At 36.6% G+C, this 21137-nt stretch overlaps 1 long non-coding RNA gene across 1 annotated transcript in view; it reads right to left on the bottom strand.

Moving 5' to 3' along the window:
- LOC141423906 (uncharacterized) overlaps positions 1-21137 on the bottom strand; it is a 99810-nt gene that overhangs the window by 40078 nt on the left and 38595 nt on the right. Inside the window, exon 3 of the long non-coding RNA XR_012448669.1 lies at positions 929-1090. This is a non-coding gene — a long non-coding RNA (uncharacterized lncRNA). The remainder of the gene's footprint in view (positions 1-928; positions 1091-21137) is intronic.

The following is a 21137-nucleotide window of genomic DNA, read 5'->3' as shown; positions in this document are numbered from 1 at the left end:
TTGATCCTACATGTATTGTGGTAATTACTATGGCAGATAGCATCTCCTCAAAATGTTTTGAGTTTTTTTGTTGATCACATCTTAGCAAAAGTTAGAACCACCTTATGCTAAAGAATGTTTTCATTCCCTCTATAGTTGCCTACCCTGGCAAAAAAATTGCATGACATTTTCTTAAAAGCTAGGATAGCCCTTCGACAGAGAATGCTGGAATATTCAAATATTTTAACCTTGTACTTTGTCCAATATCCAGGCCAGGGTGCTTTGCTCTTCTTCAATGGCTAATTCAACCAATGTTACTGTACAATACCAAGGTTCCAGGCATTGTTCTAGGCACCACAAAAAAAAAAAAACTGTGAAAAGAACACATTGGACCCACTATAAACCAAACTTTAAAGATGAACAATGTTTGTGTTCTACTATATTCAATCCATGTGGATAGCAATAGGTAAATGTATTGTAAACCCAAGAATTGATTTTGCTTTTTCTTTGGTTTCTTCTTAAATCATCAGATTGTAGTTACTTTCCTTTGCACTTTAAGTAGTGCTATCTATTCTACTTTGCACTTCTCTCACCTCTTTCCTTTGGAAAGTGTACCTCTCTTGTCTCCTTACAGCAGAATAGACACAAATGTTAACACCCATTTTCCAGCCTATTCTTTCATGAATGTTAATATAAATTATTTTCCTAATACATGTCAATCCACTCTTCATTCCATGTGATATCTATTTATGATTCTTCATCTTTCTACACATCAGATTTAAACATTTCCTCCAGAAAGTAGAATGCAATTCACTGGTATATTTTCTAATATTTATTCTTTCAAATGCAAACTACATTTTTTCTGAAGTAAAAGCCCATCCCAACTTAATTAATGTGAGTTATGTTTTTAATCTCAAGGAAATTATCCTGTTTTTTGAAAAAAACTTACCTTCTTTCTCCTTTTTCTGCTTTTTTCTGTAGTTTTCACTCCATGAGATCCAGCTGATGTTGGCTTGTTGGCACATGGGCCCCTGAAGAGCAAGGTTCTGCTGGCTGCCTCAGAAACTGCCATCTGCCATGGACAGCAGAGAAGACAGAGGACAGTAGAGACCTGTGTCAAGCAAAAGAAGGCACCAGCAAACTGACCAACAGCACCCCAACTGCTGACACCCACTTAGAGACCAAACTCTCATTGGAGCAGAATACATGGACTGGTATTTTTTAGAAACCAAATTTTCTGGAGAAATAAGGATGTCTGAACTAATGAATCCTAATGACAGAAGTACATGGTTCACCACTGTGATCTTATAATTGGCTGTTTTCAAGAATAAAAATCCCAGCAAGCCCCCCCGACCAAAAGAATTCTCACCAAAGAGATGTAGATAGTGAAAGGCAAGCAACTCTTTTTGAAACTATATAATCCAGTGAATTATTACTCTATAACTTTAAAAACAAAGAAAAAGTCATCTGGGCAGTGCTATTTTCTTCACATCTCCAAATGTGTTCTACTTTGTTACCAATTTGAGTTTCTATGAGTTCTTTTGGTTTGCCAGGACTTAAGCAGATATAAAGTAGGTTTGTTGTCAAATCAGTCTAGGGTCTCTATCTCACACCTAGGGGTCTATTATCACACAATAATGAGAACTCTCTTCCCACCACCTGCACAAACACATCCTTCCTCTGCAGATTTTGTACTGCCCATTCCTATGTCGTAATTTGCATGCCGCTTTATCCAGAATTCTCTGCTACCTAGTAGTAAGCATCTACATTTTCAAACTGATTGAGATTGGAGGAAGTTCTTCCAAAGTGCAATTGATGTGTGTGTGTGTGTGTGTGTGTTTTGAAAAAAAATTAAACCTTGTAAAGTAGGAGAAGCAAAACAGAATTTGTGGTTAGTTCCTGTAATATGTTAAACATCTGCAGTTTTGTCTCTCCATTGGGATGCAGGGTTGTGCTGAAGTCACATCCTGATAACATCTGCACATTACTGATAGCTTTTGCTTTATCCTTTATGGTCTGCTGATGAGAGATTCTTTAACATCCCTTCAGTCATCAAGACCCCAGTTGGATTTCTTTGCTTGTGACAGCCTTAAAGGTGGTTTCATTTACATTTGCTAAAATGTCACAATATAGGAAGATATTTTCAGTTTGATGTTTCATCCCTTCCTTTTTTTATCCGGATGCTAGTTTTAGCTTTTCAAATGAATGTCGAGCTCAAAATAGATTTTCCATGAAATATATTTTGTCTGATTCTTGAAACACCATGTCTGCAACAGAAGACATTTCCTCACCCCACTCGCCCCACCGAAAAAGTTTTCACAAGAATGTCACCTCTGCTCTTGTTTGCATTTCAACAACAGCTTCATTGCCATGAAAAGGCTACATTCAACATCCAATAATCTAGAATATTCCTACTGTGTTAAAGGTCAGATATTGACAGAATCTGAGCTGTTGTTGCTTCCTTAAATGACTCTAATTACATCAGAGCTGAGTACATATTCAATAGATAGTGGCATTAATAGATGTAGAAACGCATTTATTTTACAATTCGAAGACGATCGCCAATCCCATCTCCTGCTCTAGGAAGACTGAGATCGTAAGGACTTTTAAAAATGGGACCATGAAAAGTAATATAGGATAATGACATAAATACTCTGTCTTAAAGGAGTACTATATTACTGAGAGCACCTTGGTCTCGTCAGACAGTTGTCAATGCCAACATTAAGATAATTTAAAAGCATTCCATAAACAGTAAAATTCAAAAGATTAATTTGTTCTAGGGTTAATTTTCTTGAGCAATTTAATGGAGATTTTTCTTCATTGCCCCAGAATTTATAGCTTTTTTTTTTTTTTTTTTGGCAGTACTGGAATTGAACTCAGGGGTTTTGCACTCACTAGGCAGGTTCCCTACCACTTGAGCCATGCCTCTAGTCCTTCTTGCTTTGGTTATTGTGCACATAGTGTCATACTTTTTGTCCAGGCTGACCTGGATCATGATCCTCCTCAACTACACTTCCCACTATAGTTGGATGGCAGGTATATGCCACCATATCTAACTTTTTTCCATTGAAATGGGGTCTCATGAACTTTTTTTGCCTGGGTTGTCCATGATCCACCTGATTGCAACCTCCCAAGCAGATAGGATTACAATTCTGAGCTACTGCACCCAGCTAGCATTCTTTTTAAAAATTGAAATCTGCTGGGCACCTGTGGCTCATGCCTATTATCCTTGCTACTCAGGAGGCAGAGATCAAGAAGATCACAGTTCAAAGCCAGCCCAGGCAGATGGTTCACAAAACCCTATCTCAAAAAAAACCTATCACAAACAATTGGGCTGGCAGAGTGGCTCAAGATGAAGGCCCTGCTAGGATGTAGGGAAAAAGGAACACTTTTACACTGCTGGTGGGAATGTAAACTAGTACAACCACTCTGGAAAAAAATTTGGATGCTATTTAAAAAGCTAAACATTGATCTACCATATGATCCAGCAATATCACTCTTGAGGATATACCCAAAAGAATGTGACTCAGGTTACTCCAAAGGCACCTGCACACCCATGTTTATTGCAGCACTATTCACAATTAGCCAAGTTATGGAAACAGCCAAGATACACATAACAGAATTTTACTCAGCCATGAAGAGAATGAAATGTTATCATTCTCAGGTAAATGGACGGAACTGGAGAACATCATTCTGAATAAGGTTAGCCTGGCCCAAAAGACCAAAAATCGTATGTTCTCCCTCACATGCGGACATTAGATCAAGGGCAAACACATCAAGGGGATTGGACTTTGAGTACATGATAAAGCGAGAACACACAAGGAAGGTATGAGGATAGGTAAGACACCTAAAAAACTAGCTAGCATTTGTTGCCCTCAACGCAGAGAAACTAAGGCAGACACTTTAAAGCAACTGAGGCCAATAGGAGAAGGAAACCAGGAACTAGAGAAAAAGTTAGTTCAAGAAGAATTAATTTAGAAGGTAACACACATGTACAGGAAAGCAATGTGAATCAACTTCCTGTATAGCTATCCTTATCTCAACTAGCAAAAACCCTTTGTCCTTCCTATTATTGCTTATACTTTCTCTTCAACAAAATTAGAGATAAGGGCAAAATAGTTTCTGCCTGGCAGTGAGGGGGGGAGAGAGAGGAGGTGGAGGGAAAAGAGGGGGTGGGGGAGAAGGGGGGAGAAATGACCCAAACATTGTATGCACATATGAATAAAAGAAAAAAAAAAGATGAAGGCCCTGAGTTCAAACCCAGTTCCACAAAAACAAAACAAAGTTGAGGTCACAAAACATATTTTTTTATTTCAAAATATTTGTAGATATTATATTTTACTGATTTCTAATGTAATGTAATTCTGCCGTGGTTAGAGAACAAACACACACAAGTAAGATTTCTTCTCTTTTTCTAATGTGCTGAAACACGTTTTGATCTGTTATGTTGCCCATTTTATTGGCACAACCCACCTAGACTTAAAATGAATGTGTACTTTGCAGTGTCAGGTAGAATGTTCTTTAAATGTAAGTTGGTCCAAATGCATTGGTAGTACTACTCAAATTGTCCATGTCTTTGTTGCTATTTTTATATAGCCATTGGCTCTATTATTGAGAGTATAATTTTTCAAATGCCCAGCTATGAATTTGGATTTGATATCTTATTTCACAGATTTTGAGCTGCTTTTACTAAGCATATATGAATTTAAGATTTGCCTCCCCTATGAACTGATCATTTCATTGTTATTAAATGTCCTTTTTATTTCTGACAATATACCTTGTCTTGAGGTCTACTTTGGCCATTGTTAATATAAACACAGGCACACTAACTGGGAAACATAGAGGTGTTTGCTTGTTTGTATTAGTGTCAGGCTACTTTTGAGGGTCAAGTATTTAAGAAAGAGTACATCAGTTTATCCTTCACCTTGTGTTCACATCAGAACATGATTTTCAATATGTATAAAACTAATATCTATAATTTTATAACTATTTTAATATTTACAGAAATTTAGAACTTAAATATAGGCTGTAGTAGATTGGATACCCCCCCAAGACTCATGTTCACCCAAAACTTCAGAATGCAAACTTATTTAGAAGCAGAATTTTTATAGATGTAATTAAGTTAAAATTAGGTCATATAAGATTAGTGTGAGTCCTAAATCTAACAAATGGTGCTTTTATTGTTTTTAATGCATGGTGTTTTTATAGGAAGAGGACAGCAACATAGAAAAACACAAGAAAAGAAGGCTGTGTGGTTGCCTGGCATGGTGCCTGTAGTCTCAGCTACTTGTGAGCCGGAGGTAGAAGGATTATGGTCAGAAGCCAGACTGGAAAAAGTTCAAGACCTTACCTTAAAAACAAAGTAAGGAAGGAAGGAAGGGAGGGAAGAAGGAAGGGAGGGAGGAAGGAAGGAAGGAAGGAAGGAAGGAAGGAAGGAAGGAAGGAAGGTCAGAAATTGAAGTGATACACTGGGAACTACTAAATAGGAGAGAGGCAAGGAAGAATTCTTCCCTAGAGCATGAAGAGGAAAAATGAATTTGTTAATACTATGATTCTTGGACACCAGCCTCAAGAACTGTGAGAGAATATATATCTGTTGTTTTAAGTCAGCCAGTTTGTTATAACTTGTTATGGCAGTCTTATGAGTTTTGTGGAAACTACCAGTTATCAATTGACAAATTTTTTTCTATTAGTCAGCTGGTGCTTCCATAACAAAATACCTTAAAGTCAATGACTTAAACAACAGGAATTTGTTTCTCTTAGTTCTGGAGATACAAAGTCTGAGGTCAAGATAAAAGCCAATTTAGTTTCCTGGTGAAGGTTCTATTCCTGACTTGTAGACTGAAAACTTCTGTGTCCACACATGCAGAATAGAGAGAGTCAGAGCTTTGTTCTTTTGTCCTCTTCTTATAAGGACACTAATCTCAACCTCAACTCAAACTAATTACTTTCCAAAGGCCTCATTCTAAGTACTATTACATTGGAAGCTAAGGTTTCAATATAAAAATTTTGGAAGACACAGCTCAGTTTAAATATCTGTCCATAAAATTCTTCTAAGGGAAGTTTCAGAATTAATCAATAAAAAAAAGAAATCCCCTCATACTATATTAACTTATTTTGGTGAGAGTAATGCCAGTAATATCTGCCAGGCTGTAACTGTAGTCTTTAATACCAGACAAACTTACCTGAGAGCACAAGGTCTACTTTCCCATAGCTGGAGATTTAAAAGGTTTGTGTTAAGTTTATTTGTTTAAAGTAAGGAATTAACAGATATTCAACATGGGTCAGATATTGATAGATGATTGACATAAATAGGTAAGTAGATAGATGAATAGATATATAGATTAATCACAATGTATTTGGTAATATATAATTACAAATACAATAGTATCTAATCCCCCACCCACTAGTTTATATAACACTCTTCTTGCTTTTGAACGCACACAGAGTGATATTTCTTTGGAAGTTTATTTAAAATACAATTTTACAATATATTCATATATTAACAGTTTGATGAGAGAAATATCTTACATCATAATATATCAGGTGACCTTGATAAATATAGAGAAGGAAGTATAAAGTTTTAATATTAATACCAATACTAATAAAATGCAAGTCAATTCTAGAGATCTCCACATTCTGTAGGGGTAAATATCTTCAAAAGAGATTAAGGCAATACCTTCAGAATATGTGAAATACAATTTCCCAAATCTCAGGTATAGCCACCTCAGTCCCATTTCTAGAAAATTCTGGTTCTTCATGTGTACTTGAGGGACATAGTAGATTTCCAGATATAACTTTGTCTTGTCAGTTCTTAATTGGGTTGAGAAGTGAAAGACAAGAGTTACCTCCATTAAAACTGCAACTTGATTCTTTAACATTCAATCTGTTATAATCCCTGAGTGATGAGAGAGCTTGGAGCACCTACGACCCAGTTTCCTTCCAAATACACCCTCTGCTACGGCACTTACCAAATGAAGCATAATAGTTACAAGTATGAGTCTGTATTAGGTATGCCACCTACATGACTTTTACCTGGCAAATACTTAACTTCTTCATTTTTCTATCATGTGAATAATTGAGAGTTCCTAACACCAAAAGTTGCCAACTGTCATAACTTGAGTTTGAGGTACTTGGCTTGCAAATTATTTTAAGGATTCTTTCATTTTCAGAATCTACAGTCTTTATTCATGATTCTCTCAAGATAGTCTGAGCATAATTCTCTGGAATTTGATTGAGGATTAGGAGTTCTTGATAAGCCTACAGACATTCTGAAACATAAACTACTTGTGCATTCTTGATTTTTTTTTTTTTTGTGAGAACACTTACCATTGTACACTCTACCTTATACTGTGCTCCATGGTGACCTGTTTCAACTGAAATACCAACTTTTTCCTCTAGGCTTATGATTTCAAACAAAACACTATAGAAGTCTAATGATTAATTCTCAATTGTGTTATCTTTATTAACAAGGTTCTTTTTGACAATTTCTCTTCCTCAGTCTTCTAAGACTCCAGAGTTTTACAATTCTCTATTTCTCTGATTACTCATGAACCCTTTCAGCACATACTTTTTTCTCCTTTTCCTTAAGATTAGCATTCCCCTCACAGAATTTTCTAACCTGTTTTCTTTCTTTTAGAATTTTTTTGACTCCAACCTATACAATTTTAGATGTTAAAACTCTACCCTAACCTACTGGGCATCACCAACAATAAAATTTAATTCTAAAACTTCATAAATCTTTTTATCCTGTGCTTTCTGTTTATCAAAACTGTATATGTAGACATGCCTCATCTACCCAGGCATCCATTGTCTACTCCCACTAAACCAATTTTCACATTCTGTAGCATTGACTCCAAATACTTTTGAATGTATCCCTTTCTCCTCATTTCTACTGCTAAGGTAATGCTACCATCATTGTGAGAGAAAATATTTAGCCAACATTCCCTGTATATAAGTATACAGAAATATATAAATTTTACTGATATAAAGAATGTGTACTCACAATTTTAAAATCATAATGAAACATATAATATTCTTTAGTATAAATTCTACAGAATTAATTGGTTCTCATTAATGTTTTTGGTGATTTTTGGCCCACTCTTGTATTCATAGTTAACCAATATATAGTTGTGAAAAATAAAGATATATACAAACATTCATTCGGTGACACAAGCAACATTTGAATAACTTTTGAATACAAATTTTTATACAAATCATAATTCAATCACTATTAACATAATACACTTTTAAGTTTAATCTGCATAATTATAATCTTTTCTATTTCTTTCTTAAATCCTAACAATCAAAGAAACAATAAATCAAATCATAATTATATAGCTGCCAATTGCTGTAGTGTAAATACTCCCATCGTGACTGATTTCAAGTTACCATCCTAAGTCACTAAACACTGAGTTGGGAAGAAATGTCCAATAATATATCATTTTATATTATTTCCACCATTCAGTTATATATCACATTAAGCACCTAGATAGCAGTAATATATCAGAAAATAATTGTGAAATGAATAGTTTGGAATATTTATTACCTTTATTTTTGCTATGTTATTTAATTAGAAGTTTGCATAATTTAATTTTTGAGTTATTGCATATCAAAACTTACACACAGAATTTCTAAAAACTAAGCAATTGGCTGTCACAAACCAGTATAAGCTAGCTCCAGGACAGCACAGCTTGCTGTTCACCTAGCCTTTACAGTAATATTCTAATTAATATTTTTTTCCTTCTATGCAAACCATCTCACATAGTTTATGTATAGACACATGACTCACTCGAGAATTCAAAATATTTTTTAAGTAATAAAGTCTGTATTTAGACTGACTGCTATCCAGGAATCTTAGTCTGGACCTCCTAAATCTTTCTCACTACTCAGCTTCATGCTGTAAATCACCTAAGCCACATTGAACTTCTCACTGTTTCTAGGGTACTTCCTATGATTTCATGCTATATATTTTTTTGCCTAGAATTTTTTTTGCCCCATCCTTGCATTTCCAAATCCTATACATACCACAAGACAGATTTGAAAGAACAAATTCTCTTTCTTCCTAGCTGGAAATAATATATCCCTTAGCTTCTTCTCATCAAGAAGCACTGTTTCTACCTTGCATTCAAGGAATTTATTTAATGTCTATGATGCCTATTTTCAATACTGGATATACAGAAAAAAAAAGAGAGACTCATTGTTCTACTTAAATTCACAATTTAAAGAGAAAGATTTTAAAATACCGTAACTCTGTTAGGACGAAGTGTAGTCTTTTTTAAACGTTATGTAGAGGAATGCATCTTACATTAAGAGAGTCAGGCAGAGAAAAAGAAAAAAAAATTATAGTTCGAGCAAATTTCATGTGCCCCATATCCTGAAGGAGGATAATATATTTCAGGCATAGATACAGTAAAGGATACATGGGGGAAGAGATAATAAAGAAGCTATGGAAACCAGGATAAAACCTTCATTATGACAGTTTGAACTTTATTATGTAGGAAATTGAAGACTTTCAAAGAATTTTTTTTATTTTATCATTTTTACATTTACTCACATTTGTATACATTTTTTTTCTTTTATTGTTCATATGTGCATACAAGGCTTGGGTCATTTCTCCCCCCTGCCCCCACCCCCTCCCTTACCACACACTCCGCCCCCTCCCTCTACCCCCACCCCCTCAATACCCAGCAGAAACTATTTTGCCCTTATTTCTAATTTTGTTGTAGAGAGAGTATAAGCAATAATAGGAAGGAACAAGGGTTTTTGCTGGTTGAGATAAGGATAGCTATACAGGGAGTTGACTCACATTGATTTCCTATGCGTGTGTGTTACCTTCTAGGTTAATTCTTTTTGATCTCACCTTTTCTCTAGTTCCTGGTCCCCTTTTCCTATTGGCCTCAGTTGCTTTTAAGGTATCTGCTTTAGTTTCTTTGCTTTAAGGGCAACAAATGCTAGCTAGTTTTTTAGGTGTCTTACCTATCCTCACCCCTCCCTTGTGTGCTCTCGCTTTTATCATGTGCTCAAAGTCCAATCCCATTGTTGTGTTTGCCCTTGATCTAATGTCCACATATGAGGGAGAACATACGATTTTTGGTCTTTTGGGCCAGGCAAACCTCACTCAGAATGATGTTCTCCAATTCCATCCATTTACCAGCGAATGATAACATTTCGTTCTTCATGGTTGTATAAAATTACATTTTGTATAGATACCACATTTTCTTAATCCATTCGTCAGTGGTGGGGCATCTTGGCTGTTTCCATAACTTGGCTATTGTGAATAGTCCTGCAATAAACGCGGGTGTGCAGGTGCCTCTGGAGTAACCTGTGTCACGGTCTTTTGGGTATATCCCCAAGAGTGGTATTGCTGGATCAAATGGTAGATCAATGTCTAGCTTTTTAAGTAGCCTCCAAATTTTTTTCCAGAGTGGTTGTACTAGTTTACATTCCCACCAACAGTGTTAGAGGGTTCCTTTTTCCGCGCATCCTCACCAACACCTGTTGTTGGTGGTGTTGCTGATGATGGCTATTCTAACAGGAGTGAGGTGGAATCTTAGTGTGGTTTTAATTTGCATTTCCTTTATTGCTAGAGATGGTGAGCATTTTTTCATGTGTTTTTTGGCCATTTGAATTTCTTCTTTTGAGAAAGTTCTGTTTAGTTCACTTGCCCATTTCTTTATTGGTTCATTAGTTTTTGGAGAATTTAGTTTTTTAAGTTCCCTATATATTCTGGTTATCAGTCCTTTGTCTGATGTATAGCTGGCAAATATTTTCTCCCACTCCGTGGGTGTTCTCTTCAGTTTAGAGACCATTTCTTTTGATGACCAGAAGCTTTTTAGTTTTATGAGGTCCCATTTTATCTATGCTATCTTTAGTTGCTGTGCTGCTGGGGTTTCGTTGAGAAAGTTCTTACCTATACCTACTAATTCCAGAGTATTTCCTACTCTTTCCTGTATCAACTTTAGAGTTTGTGGTCTGATATTAAGATCTATGATCCATTTTGAGTTAATCTTGGTATAGGGTGATATACATGGATCTAGTTTCAGTTTTTTGCAGACTGCTAACCAGTTTTCCCAGCAGTTTTTGGTGAAGAGGCTGCTATTTCTCCATCGTATATTTTTAGCTCCTTTGTCAAAGACAAGTTGGTTATACTTTTGAGGCTTCATATCTGGGTCCTCTATTCTGTTCCACTGGTCTTCATGTCTGTTTTTGTGCCAGTACCATGCTGTTTTTATTGCTACTGCTTTGTAATATAGTTTGAAGTCAGGTATTGTGATACCTCCAGCATTGTTCTTTTGACTGAGTATTGCCTTGGCTATTCGTGGCTTCCTGTGTTTCCATATAAATTTCACGGTAGATTTTTCAATCTCTTTAATGAATGTCATTGGAATTTTGATGTGAATTGCATTAAACATGTAGATTACTTTAGGGAGTATCGACATTTTTACTATGGTGATTCTACCAATCCATGAGCATGGGAGATCTCTCCACTTTCTATAGTCTTCCTCAATCTCTTTCTTCAGAAGTGTATAGTTTTCCTTGTAGAGGTCTTTCACATCTTTTGTTAGGTTTACACCTAGGTATTTGATTTTTTTTGAGGCTATTATAAATGGAATTGTTTTCATGTATTCTTTTTCAGTTTGCTCATTATTAGTGTATAGAAATGCTAATGATTTTTCTATGTTGATTTTATATCCTGCTACCTTGCTATAGCTATTGATGATGTCTACAAGCTTCTGAAGAGTTTTTTGGATCTTTAAGGTATAGGATCCTGTCATCTGCAAATAGGGATATTTTGACAGTTTCTTTACCTATTTGTATTCCTTTTATTCCTTCTTCTTGCCTAATTGCTCTGGCTAGGAATTCCAGTACTATGTTGAATAGGAGTGGAGATAGTGGGCATCCTAGTCCTGTTCCTGATTTTAGAGGGAATGGTTTCAGTTTTTCTCTGTTAAGTATAATGCTGGCTGTAGGTTTGTCATATATAGCTTTTATAATGTTGAGGTACTTTCCTTCTATTCCTAGTTTTCTTAGAGCTTTTATCATGAAATGATGTTGGATTTTATCAAAGGCTTTTTCTGCATCTATTGAGATGATCAAGTGGTTTTTATCTTTGCTTCTGTTAATGTGGTTTATTACGTTTATTGATTTTCGTATGTTGAACCACCTCTGCATCCCTGGGATGAAACCTACTTGGTTGTGGTGAATAATCTTTTTGATGTGTTGTTGAATTCAGTTTGCCATTATTTTGAGGATTTTTGTGTCAATGTTCATTAAGGAGATTGGCCTATAGTTCTCCTTTTTGGAGGTGTCTTTGCCTGGTTTTGGGATAAGTGTAATATTGGCTTCATAAAATGTGTTTGGCAGTTTTCCTTCCCTTTCTATTTTGTGGAACAGTTTAAGGAGGGTTGGTATCAGTTCTTCTTTAAAGGTCTGATAGAATTCAGCAGAGAATCCATCAGGTCCTGGACTTTTCTTTTTGGGGAGACTCTTGATTGCTGCTTCAATTTCATTTTGTGTTATAGATCTATTCAGGTGATTAATTTCCTCTTGGTTCAGTTTTGGATGATCATCTGTATCTAGAAATCTGTTCATTTCATTAAAATTTTCAAATTTATTTGAATAAAGGTTCTCAAAGTAGTCTCTGATGATTTCCTGGACTTCCATGGTGTTTGTTGTTATCTCCCCATTTGCATTCCTGATTCTACTAATTTGGGTTTTTACTCTCCTCATTTTAATCAGGTTTGCCAGGGGTCTATCGATCTTGTTTATTTTTTCAAAGAACCAGCTTTTTGTTTCATTAATTCTTTGTATGGTTTTTTTGGTTTTGATTTCGTTGATTTCAGCTTTTGTTTTTATTATTTCTCTCCTTCTATTTGTTTTGGGATTTGCTTGTTCTTGTTTTTCTAGGAGTTTGAGATGGATCATTAGGTCATTGACTTGGGATCTTTCAGTCTTTTTAATATATGCACTCATGGCTATAAACTTTCCTCTCAGGACTGCCTTAGCTGTGTCCCATAGGTTCCAGTAGGTTGCATTTTCATTTTCATTGACTTCCAGGAACTTTTTAATTTCCTCTTTTATTTCATCAATGATCCATTCTTCATTAAGTAGTGAGTTATTTAGTTTCCAGCTGTTTGCATGTTTTTTGTCTTTACTTTTGTTGTTGAGTTCTACTTTTACTGCATTGTGATCAGATAGTATGCACGGTATAATTTCTATTTTCTTGTATTTGCTGAGACTTGCTTTGTGCCCTAGGATATGATCTATTTTGGAGAAGGTTCCATGGGCTACTGAGAAGAATGTATATTGTGTAGAAGTTGGATGGAATGTTCTGTACACATCAACTAGGTCCATTTGATCTATTGCATATTTTAGATCTTGTATTTCTTTATTGATTTTTTGTTTGGATGACCTATCTATTGATGATAATGGGGTGTTAGTCTCCCAGAACCACTGTGTTGGCGTTTATATATGCTTTTAGGTCTTTCAGGATATGTTTGATGAAATTGGGTGCATTGACATTGGGTGCATACAGGTTGATAATTATTATTTCCTTTTGTTCTATTTCCCCTTTTATTAGTATGGAATGTCCTTCTTTATCTCATTTGATCAATGTAGGTTTGAAGTCTACTTTGTCAGAGATAAGTATTGCTACTCCTGCCTGTTTCGGGGGCCATTGGCTTGGTAAATCTTCTTCCAGCCTTTCATCCTTAGCCTATGCTTATTTCTTTCGGCGAGATGGGTCTCCTGTAAGCAACAAATTGTTGGATCTTCCTTTTTAAGCCATTTCATTAAGCGGTGCCTTTTGATGGGTGAATTAAGTCTGTTAACAATAAGCATTCGTACTGATAGGTATGTGGTGATTCCTGTCATTTAGTTGTCTTGGTTGTTTGAAGGTTTGATTGTGTGTACCTAAGTTGAGGTTACTCTCTACTTTCTTGCTTTTTCTTTTCCTGTGGTTTGGTGCTGCCTGTCTTTTCATGGTTAAGTTGTGTTTCACTTTCTGTGTACAGAATACCTTTCAGAATCCTTTGTAGTAGTGGCTTTTTGGTCACATATTGTTTTAGTTTCTGCTTATCATGGAAGACTTTTATTGCTCCATCTATTTTGAATGATAGTTTTGCTGGGTAGAGTATCCTGGGGTTGAGGTTATTTTCATTCAGTGCCCGAAAGATCTCACCCCACACTCTTCTTGCTTTTAATGTTTCTGTTGAGAAGTCTGCTATGATTTTGATGGTTTTACCTTTGTATGTTACTTGTGTTTTCTCTCTTACAGCCTTCAATATTCTTTCCCTAGTTTCTGAACTTGTTGTTTTAATGATGATATGTCATGGGGTAGTTCTATTTTGATCTGGTTTGTTTGGTGTCCTGGAGGCCTCTTGCATCTGTATGGGAATATCTTTCTCTAGATTTGGGAAATTTTCTGTTATTATTTTGTTGAATATATTACGCATTCCCTTCTCTTGCACCTCTTCTCCTTCTTCGATGCCCATGATTCTCAAGTTTTGTCTTTTGATGGAGTCAGTGAGTTCTTGCATTTTCTTTTCACAGGTCTTGAGTTGTTTAATTAATAGTTCTTCAGCTTTTCCTTTAATTACCATTTCATCTTCAAGTTCTGAGATTCTGTCTTCTGTTTGTTCTATTCTGCTGGATTGGCCTTCCGTTTTGTTTTGCAGTTCTGTATCATTCTTTTTTCTGAGGTTTTCCATATCCTGGCTGTTTTCCTCTTTAATGTTGTCTATTTTTGTCCTGAGTTCATTTATCTGTTTATTCATCGTGTTCTCTCTTTCACTTTGGTGTTTATAAAGTGCTTCAATGGTTTCCTTTATTTCTTCTTTTGTTTTTTCAAATTCTCTATTTTTGTTGTCTTGGAATTTCTTGAGTGTCTCCTGTACATTTTGGTTGACCCTATCCAGTATCATCTCTATAAAATTCTCATTGAGTACCTGTAGTATGTCTTCTTTTAAATTATTCTTGTGGGCTTCATTGGGTCCTTTGGCATAGTTTATCTTCATTTTGTTGGAGTTGGATCTGAGTTTCTGTTTTCTTCATTGCCCTCTGGTTCTTGTGCTAAGTTTTTGCTGTGGGGAAACTGGTTTCCCTGTTTTTTCTGTTTTCCCGTCATTGTCTTTGGTGTTGTTACTGTCCCTGTACTGTGTGCAATTAAGTATTTTCTAGCTTGTAATAATAACAATGGTAATATTTAGAATGGAAGGGTGAGCTGAGATGGAAAGCAAGAAGTTAAAGAAATGGGAAAAACAAATACACAGACTGGAGGGAGAAAACAGAACAAGGTATCAGACAAGAAGATTTCAAAGGTATAAACAGGGAGCTTTAGTGTACTAATCAACAGTAAGCTGAACAGACATTAGAGACAGAGAGGATTGAAAATCAAAAATAAAAAAAAAGGTAAGAATAAAAATAAAAAATACGTAAATGAAAGAAAAATCTATTTATAAAAATGTATTAAAATAAAATGAAAAAATAGAAAATTTTAAAAAACCAAAAAACCTCCAAGTTCAAATACAGTGAAGTCACAGTCTCCAATCCCGGAGATGGTGCCTCAGATGTTGTTCTGTCGTTGTCTCATCAAAGGGGATGCATAAAGAAGAACAAAACTACACACACACACACAAAAAAAAAACCCCACCAAGTGTCCCAAGTTCAAATGCAATACAGTTTCAGTAAGTTTTTCAGCTTGCAGGTGTAATTCGGTTGTTCTCTCATCAAAGGTAGGGAGACAAAGAAAAAAAAAAAAGCATCTGGAGACCATTCTGAGAATGGTTTCTGCAACTGTGGCTTGCCTGCCCGCTGTTGTCAGCCTGCTGTTGCTGGAGGCGTTATTTATGCAGATCTCTGGGGTGAGCTTAGCACTCACCTGGCCCTGCAGGCTTTGTTTACTCAGATTTCTCCTGTGCATGAGCTTCTGATACAAGCTTTCCCCTTTCCAAGCACTGGGAAAGGTGACACTGCACCCGCGTTCTCAGGCCTGCGTGTTTATTTACAGTTCATGTGGGAGGTGGGTCTTCCCCCCTCTCCTGTGCAGTTCTCCTCCCACCTCCACTTTCACAAGCTTTCCTGATCCTGCTTACTTGGTGGTGCTGCTGCTCCTGCCAGCCACCATGTTTGTTTACAGCTCATGTGGGAAGTGGGTCTTCCCTCCTCTCCTGTGGAGTTTTCCTCCCTCCTCCACTCTCACAAGCTTTCCCACTCCTGGTTGCTGGGTGCACGCCCCTGCTCCCACCAGAGGCTCTCCGGCCTGCCCGGCTTGTTTATTTATAGTCCTGGGAAGGATTCCCTTCCCCCAATCTTTGGCGCTCAGTGCGCCCCACCCTCTTTCCTGTGTGTCTTATTTGTTCTTATTGCTTATTACTCAGTTTCTCTTTTTTCCCCGGGTGGAGGTCAGTCTGTCCAGGGGGCTATGCTGCTCTGGCCCAGGCTTGTCTGTGGGAGTACCGCGGTACCGCAAAGCTCACCTGGTCCGCGTCTTCCCAAGCCGTCTGGGCAACGGCAACTGGCGGCCCGGGGGCCCTCCTTGTTTCTCCATTTAATGTGAAGTGGAGATTCTCTGCGCCAGCAGGAGGTGTGGAAGGGTCAAAATTATGCCTTTTCTCAGTGATTATGCCTGCAAAGTGGGTCTCTGGTGTCTCTCCAAGATTTCACTATAGGAGGCTCACTTTCTGCTTCCTCCCTTTAGCAGCCATCTTGGAATTCTTTGTATACATTTTTGAGCCATCCCCTACCCCCACCCCCACTTCCAGGCAGAACCTGTTCTGCCCTCGTCTTTTCTGATTTTGTTGAAGAGCAAACATAAGTGATAATAGAAAGACATACAGTTTTTGCTAGTTTGAAATAAAGTAGCTATTCAGAGTTTCCTAGTGTTGCTACCATGCATTTGTGTATTGCAAGCCACATTGTTTCATCTCTACCAGACCTGTTCACTATTTCCTTCTTCCCTCTGCCAGTTTAAGATTACTTTATTCCCTCTGTACAATAAGCACATCAACCATATTCAAGATTTAGGTTTCCTTTCCTTTCTCTATTCCTCCCATGTACATTCTCCCCTTAGTGTGTGACCCATGTCCAATAATATTACTGCATTCGTTTTAAGTCTATAATCCACATCTGATGGAGAACATGTGATTTTTGGCCTTCTGAGCCTAGCTAACTTCACTTAGGATGATGTTTTCGAGTTCCATCTATTTACTTGTGAATGAGAAAATATCATTCTTCTTTGTGGCTGAATAAAATTTCACTGTATATAAATACCACATTTTCTTCATCCATTCTTCAGTAGTGGGGCATCTTGGCTGTTTCCATAACTTGGCTATTGTGAATAGTGCTGCAATAAACATGGGTGTGTAGGTGCCTATGTAATAACCTCACTCACATTCCTTTGGGTATATCCCCAGGAGTGGGATTGCTGGATCATATGGCAGATCTACGTTTAGTTTTTTAAGGAGCTTCCATATTGTTTTCCAGAGTGGTTGTACTAGCTTGCATTCCCACCAGCAGTGTATGAGGTTCCTTTTTCCCCACATCCTTGCCAACATTTGTTGTTGGTGGTGTTTTTGAAATAGCAATTCTAATAGGAGTGAGGTGGAATCTTAGTGTGGTTTTGATTTGCATTTCCTTTATGGCCAGGGATGGTGAGCACTTTTTCATGTGTTTTTTGGCCATTTGGATTTCAAATCATAACATTTACCCTACTACTAAGTTTCAACATCAATAACCAAATTCAGTAATTTGAACTTAAAATCACATTGTTTTTCAGACTTTGCATGGACATACATTTATTAATGTGTCACATGACTAGAGTTTTTCAGATTATAGTTTTCCTTTTCAATTTGTGAGATGCCCTTTTTGTATTCACATACTTTTGCTTCTAATGAGAAGCCTTTGCCAATATTCACCATAGCCTTTCACTATGTGTTCATAAAATATTCACCTTTACATGCTGAAAAGGGAGAATACTAGAGAAGGTGCAAATTTTGAAAAGAAGATGATTTATTTCAGTTTTAAATTGAATCAGTTTTCAACTGAAATTTCAGCTATCTAAAAGACGTACATAATACAAATTTTAAAAGCTGTATATATGGATCTGGAGCTCAAGAGAGAAATTTATACTGAAAATATAAATTTGGGAATAATTAACTTATAAGAGGTTATTGAAAACATGGGTGTAAGAAGTATATTCATAAGAACTATAATGAGATGGCTCAAATGACATGTGCTCAGAAATGTGTGTATACAGAAGAAACTGTAAAGTATAGTTTTTAATGTTATACTTTACATGGAACAAAGAAAATTTCCATGAGTATTCAAGGTCAAATCAACTGGTTTATAGTTCTGTTACTGTCAGGATTTCTCTGTGACTTTGGAATTGTGTTTGTGTTGGTGTGTATATGTGTGTGTCCTCTTAGTGCAGTATCTCCTTTTAGCTTGGAATAAATACTTCTTGAGTTATTTGTCAAGTCTGCAATTAATAGCAACTTCATAATTACTTCCTTCTCTCTAGGGTGGACCCCCAGCAGCCATGTTTTTTTCTATATAATCTCATTCCTAGTCAAGAAAGTTAGGCCAACTCTATGCCTGAGCATCCAATTTGAGCCAATTAAAGCAGCATACAGTTAAGATATGTTGATGGATTATAATATTCAAACTCTGGATAAAAGAGCAATCATATTTTCTGTCAGTTGAGCAGAAGAAAACAAATGTAAAGGCAAAGAGATGAAACATGGACATTGGCCACTACTACTTTCTGGGTTTCTAGCTACAAACTTTTCTGTTTCTGAGTCGGCCCTAGGTTTATTCTATGACTGGTAATCAAACACCAACCAATGGATTGGTGGTTCTAGCTACAATGCTAAAAAGATAAGCCCCATGACCGCTTAGAACATCCTTTCCTTAGGTTTTATACACAGACATGCTCCATTTACAATGGTTTGACTTCTAATGGTTTCACATAAGATATTTAAAATGTTGCCACAAGAAAACAATATATATTAGATAGAAATTCCATTTAGAATTTTAAATTTAGATCTTTTCCTGGATTGGTGATATGTGGTCTGATGCTTGTTCTTAATGTGGGGAAGCAGCAGAGAGCCACAACTCCCAGTCAGCCACATGATCAGATGATAAACAACTGGTAATCTGGTGTACTCTGTTCCTAAACTATGAGATCCAGTTAGACTAGGCATATTAAATGTATTTTCCACTTAAAGTATTTTAAATTTATGGTGGAATTGTGGAATATAATCTCATCACAAGTCAAGGAGCATCTGTACTATCTTTTTCAGAATTTCATACATCTTTTATTTTTTGGCTTTACAGGGTTTTGAACTGAGGGCCTCTCATTTGCTAGCAGACACTTTACCACTTAAGCCACAGACTTAGCCCTTTTTGATTTGGTTATTTTTGAGATAGAGTCCTCACATGTGTGCCTGAGCGGATGTCTGCCATCCTTCTATTTATGCTTCCTGCATAATTGGGATGACAGACATGCCAAGATGACCATCTTGCCAAAGTTTTTATTGGTTGAGATGGGGTCATGGGAAGTTTTTGCCTTCGTTGATAATGCAACACTCTCAATTTCTGCCTCCAGATTAGCCAGGATTACAGGCTTCAGCTACAGAGCCTGACCTGAATTTCATATGTACTTACAATAAATCTTCCTTAATTCAATATTAACTTCACTTGGTTTCTGTTGACACAGCCAAGAAACTTGATTCTTATGTGGGTAATATCTGTATCTTCCATAGAACATAGCATAGTGCCTAATGCATCATCACTCATTGGTGTTCAATAAATGTTTGTGTAACTAATAACAGAATTGATAATTAATTGTCTGTTTTTCAATGATCTTACAACGTTCATCATAATGCTAGTATCACCTAAGTTCTAGAAGTGAAGTATCTTGTAGCAAAAAAATTGTCACTTTCCCTAAACTTTCTATCAGGAGTCCAGCAGAAGCCAGGTGCTGGTGGCTCATGCCTGTAATGCCAGCTACTTGGGAGGCTGAAATCAGGAGGATTACAATTTGGGGCCAGTCCTAGCAAATAGTTTGTAAGATCCCATCCCCAAAATAACCAGATAAAAACATATTTGAGGTGTGGCTCAAGGTATAGAGTGCCTGCTTTGGAAGTGTAAAGTTTTACAAGTTCAAACCCCAGTCCTACCAACAACAAAAACAAAGAATCCAACTGACTTCTAACGAGAGCATTCCAGCTAGTTTATCCAGGAAGAACAAAATCCTTTCAGTGGAGAAATCTAAAAAGCAGGTTTGCATCAGACTTTTATTTTGTATGTTCCAAATGAGGCATTTCAAGCATGTGTTTCTGTTTTGGTTTCCTGGCAGAAGGCCACAGTTAGCATCTTGCTATATTCATCAGTCATTAGCCATCTTTAAGGGCAGGTTTGTACCACCTATTATCTCACTTCATGGTTTTATAAGATGAAAACATGTTATGCTCATAAGAGTTAAACTATAGGAAAATTTGGTGTTTCTTGTATCATCCCTTACTATCACAAAACACTCTCTCCAACCCAAAGTCTTGAAGGAGACCACAACATGAACACAAAAATATACAGAAGAATCCATAAGATCTAGTTTTTATTGTTACATTTCATAGGGAACAATGAGAATTTCCATGAGCGCTGACAGGATCAAATTGCCTGCTTGAGAATTCTGTTTCTGCCAGGATTTCTCTGTGAATTTCTTCAACTTTGTCTCCAAAGTTTGCAGTAAAAATGAAATAATGTAATCTAGTTTGTTTAACACAATATTTTGTTTGAAAAAGTAAAAGATACTATTTTTGGATTGTTATGAAACCTGTTTTACTTAGATTCAAAGTAAGGATAAGAGAAGAAAATGGTATGTGAGGGTAAGAGCAGCTGCAAGATCCTCTGTCAGGGCACCAGTCTAGACACCATGCTTGATTTGTGACTTACCTATAGATCACACACACACACGAAAAGCATCTTCAGATCTGGGCACTCTAGCTTCAAAATGTAACTGAAAGATTGTCTCCTCTCCAATCTATAGTGATTCGATAGAAATATGTGATAGTCTCTTCTTCAAACACATTTGCATTACTGATAAATCCCCTGTGGATGATTTTCTTTGAATACTGGGTCCTAAGAGTGACATTGTGTGA

The sequence above is a fragment of the Castor canadensis genome, chromosome 6 (genome assembly GCF_047511655.1).
Source record: "Castor canadensis chromosome 6, mCasCan1.hap1v2, whole genome shotgun sequence".
NCBI classification, from domain to species: domain Eukaryota; kingdom Metazoa; phylum Chordata; class Mammalia; order Rodentia; family Castoridae; genus Castor; species Castor canadensis.
Note: the sequence above shows the minus strand (reverse complement) of the source record. Positions and strands in the feature narration are given on the sequence as shown.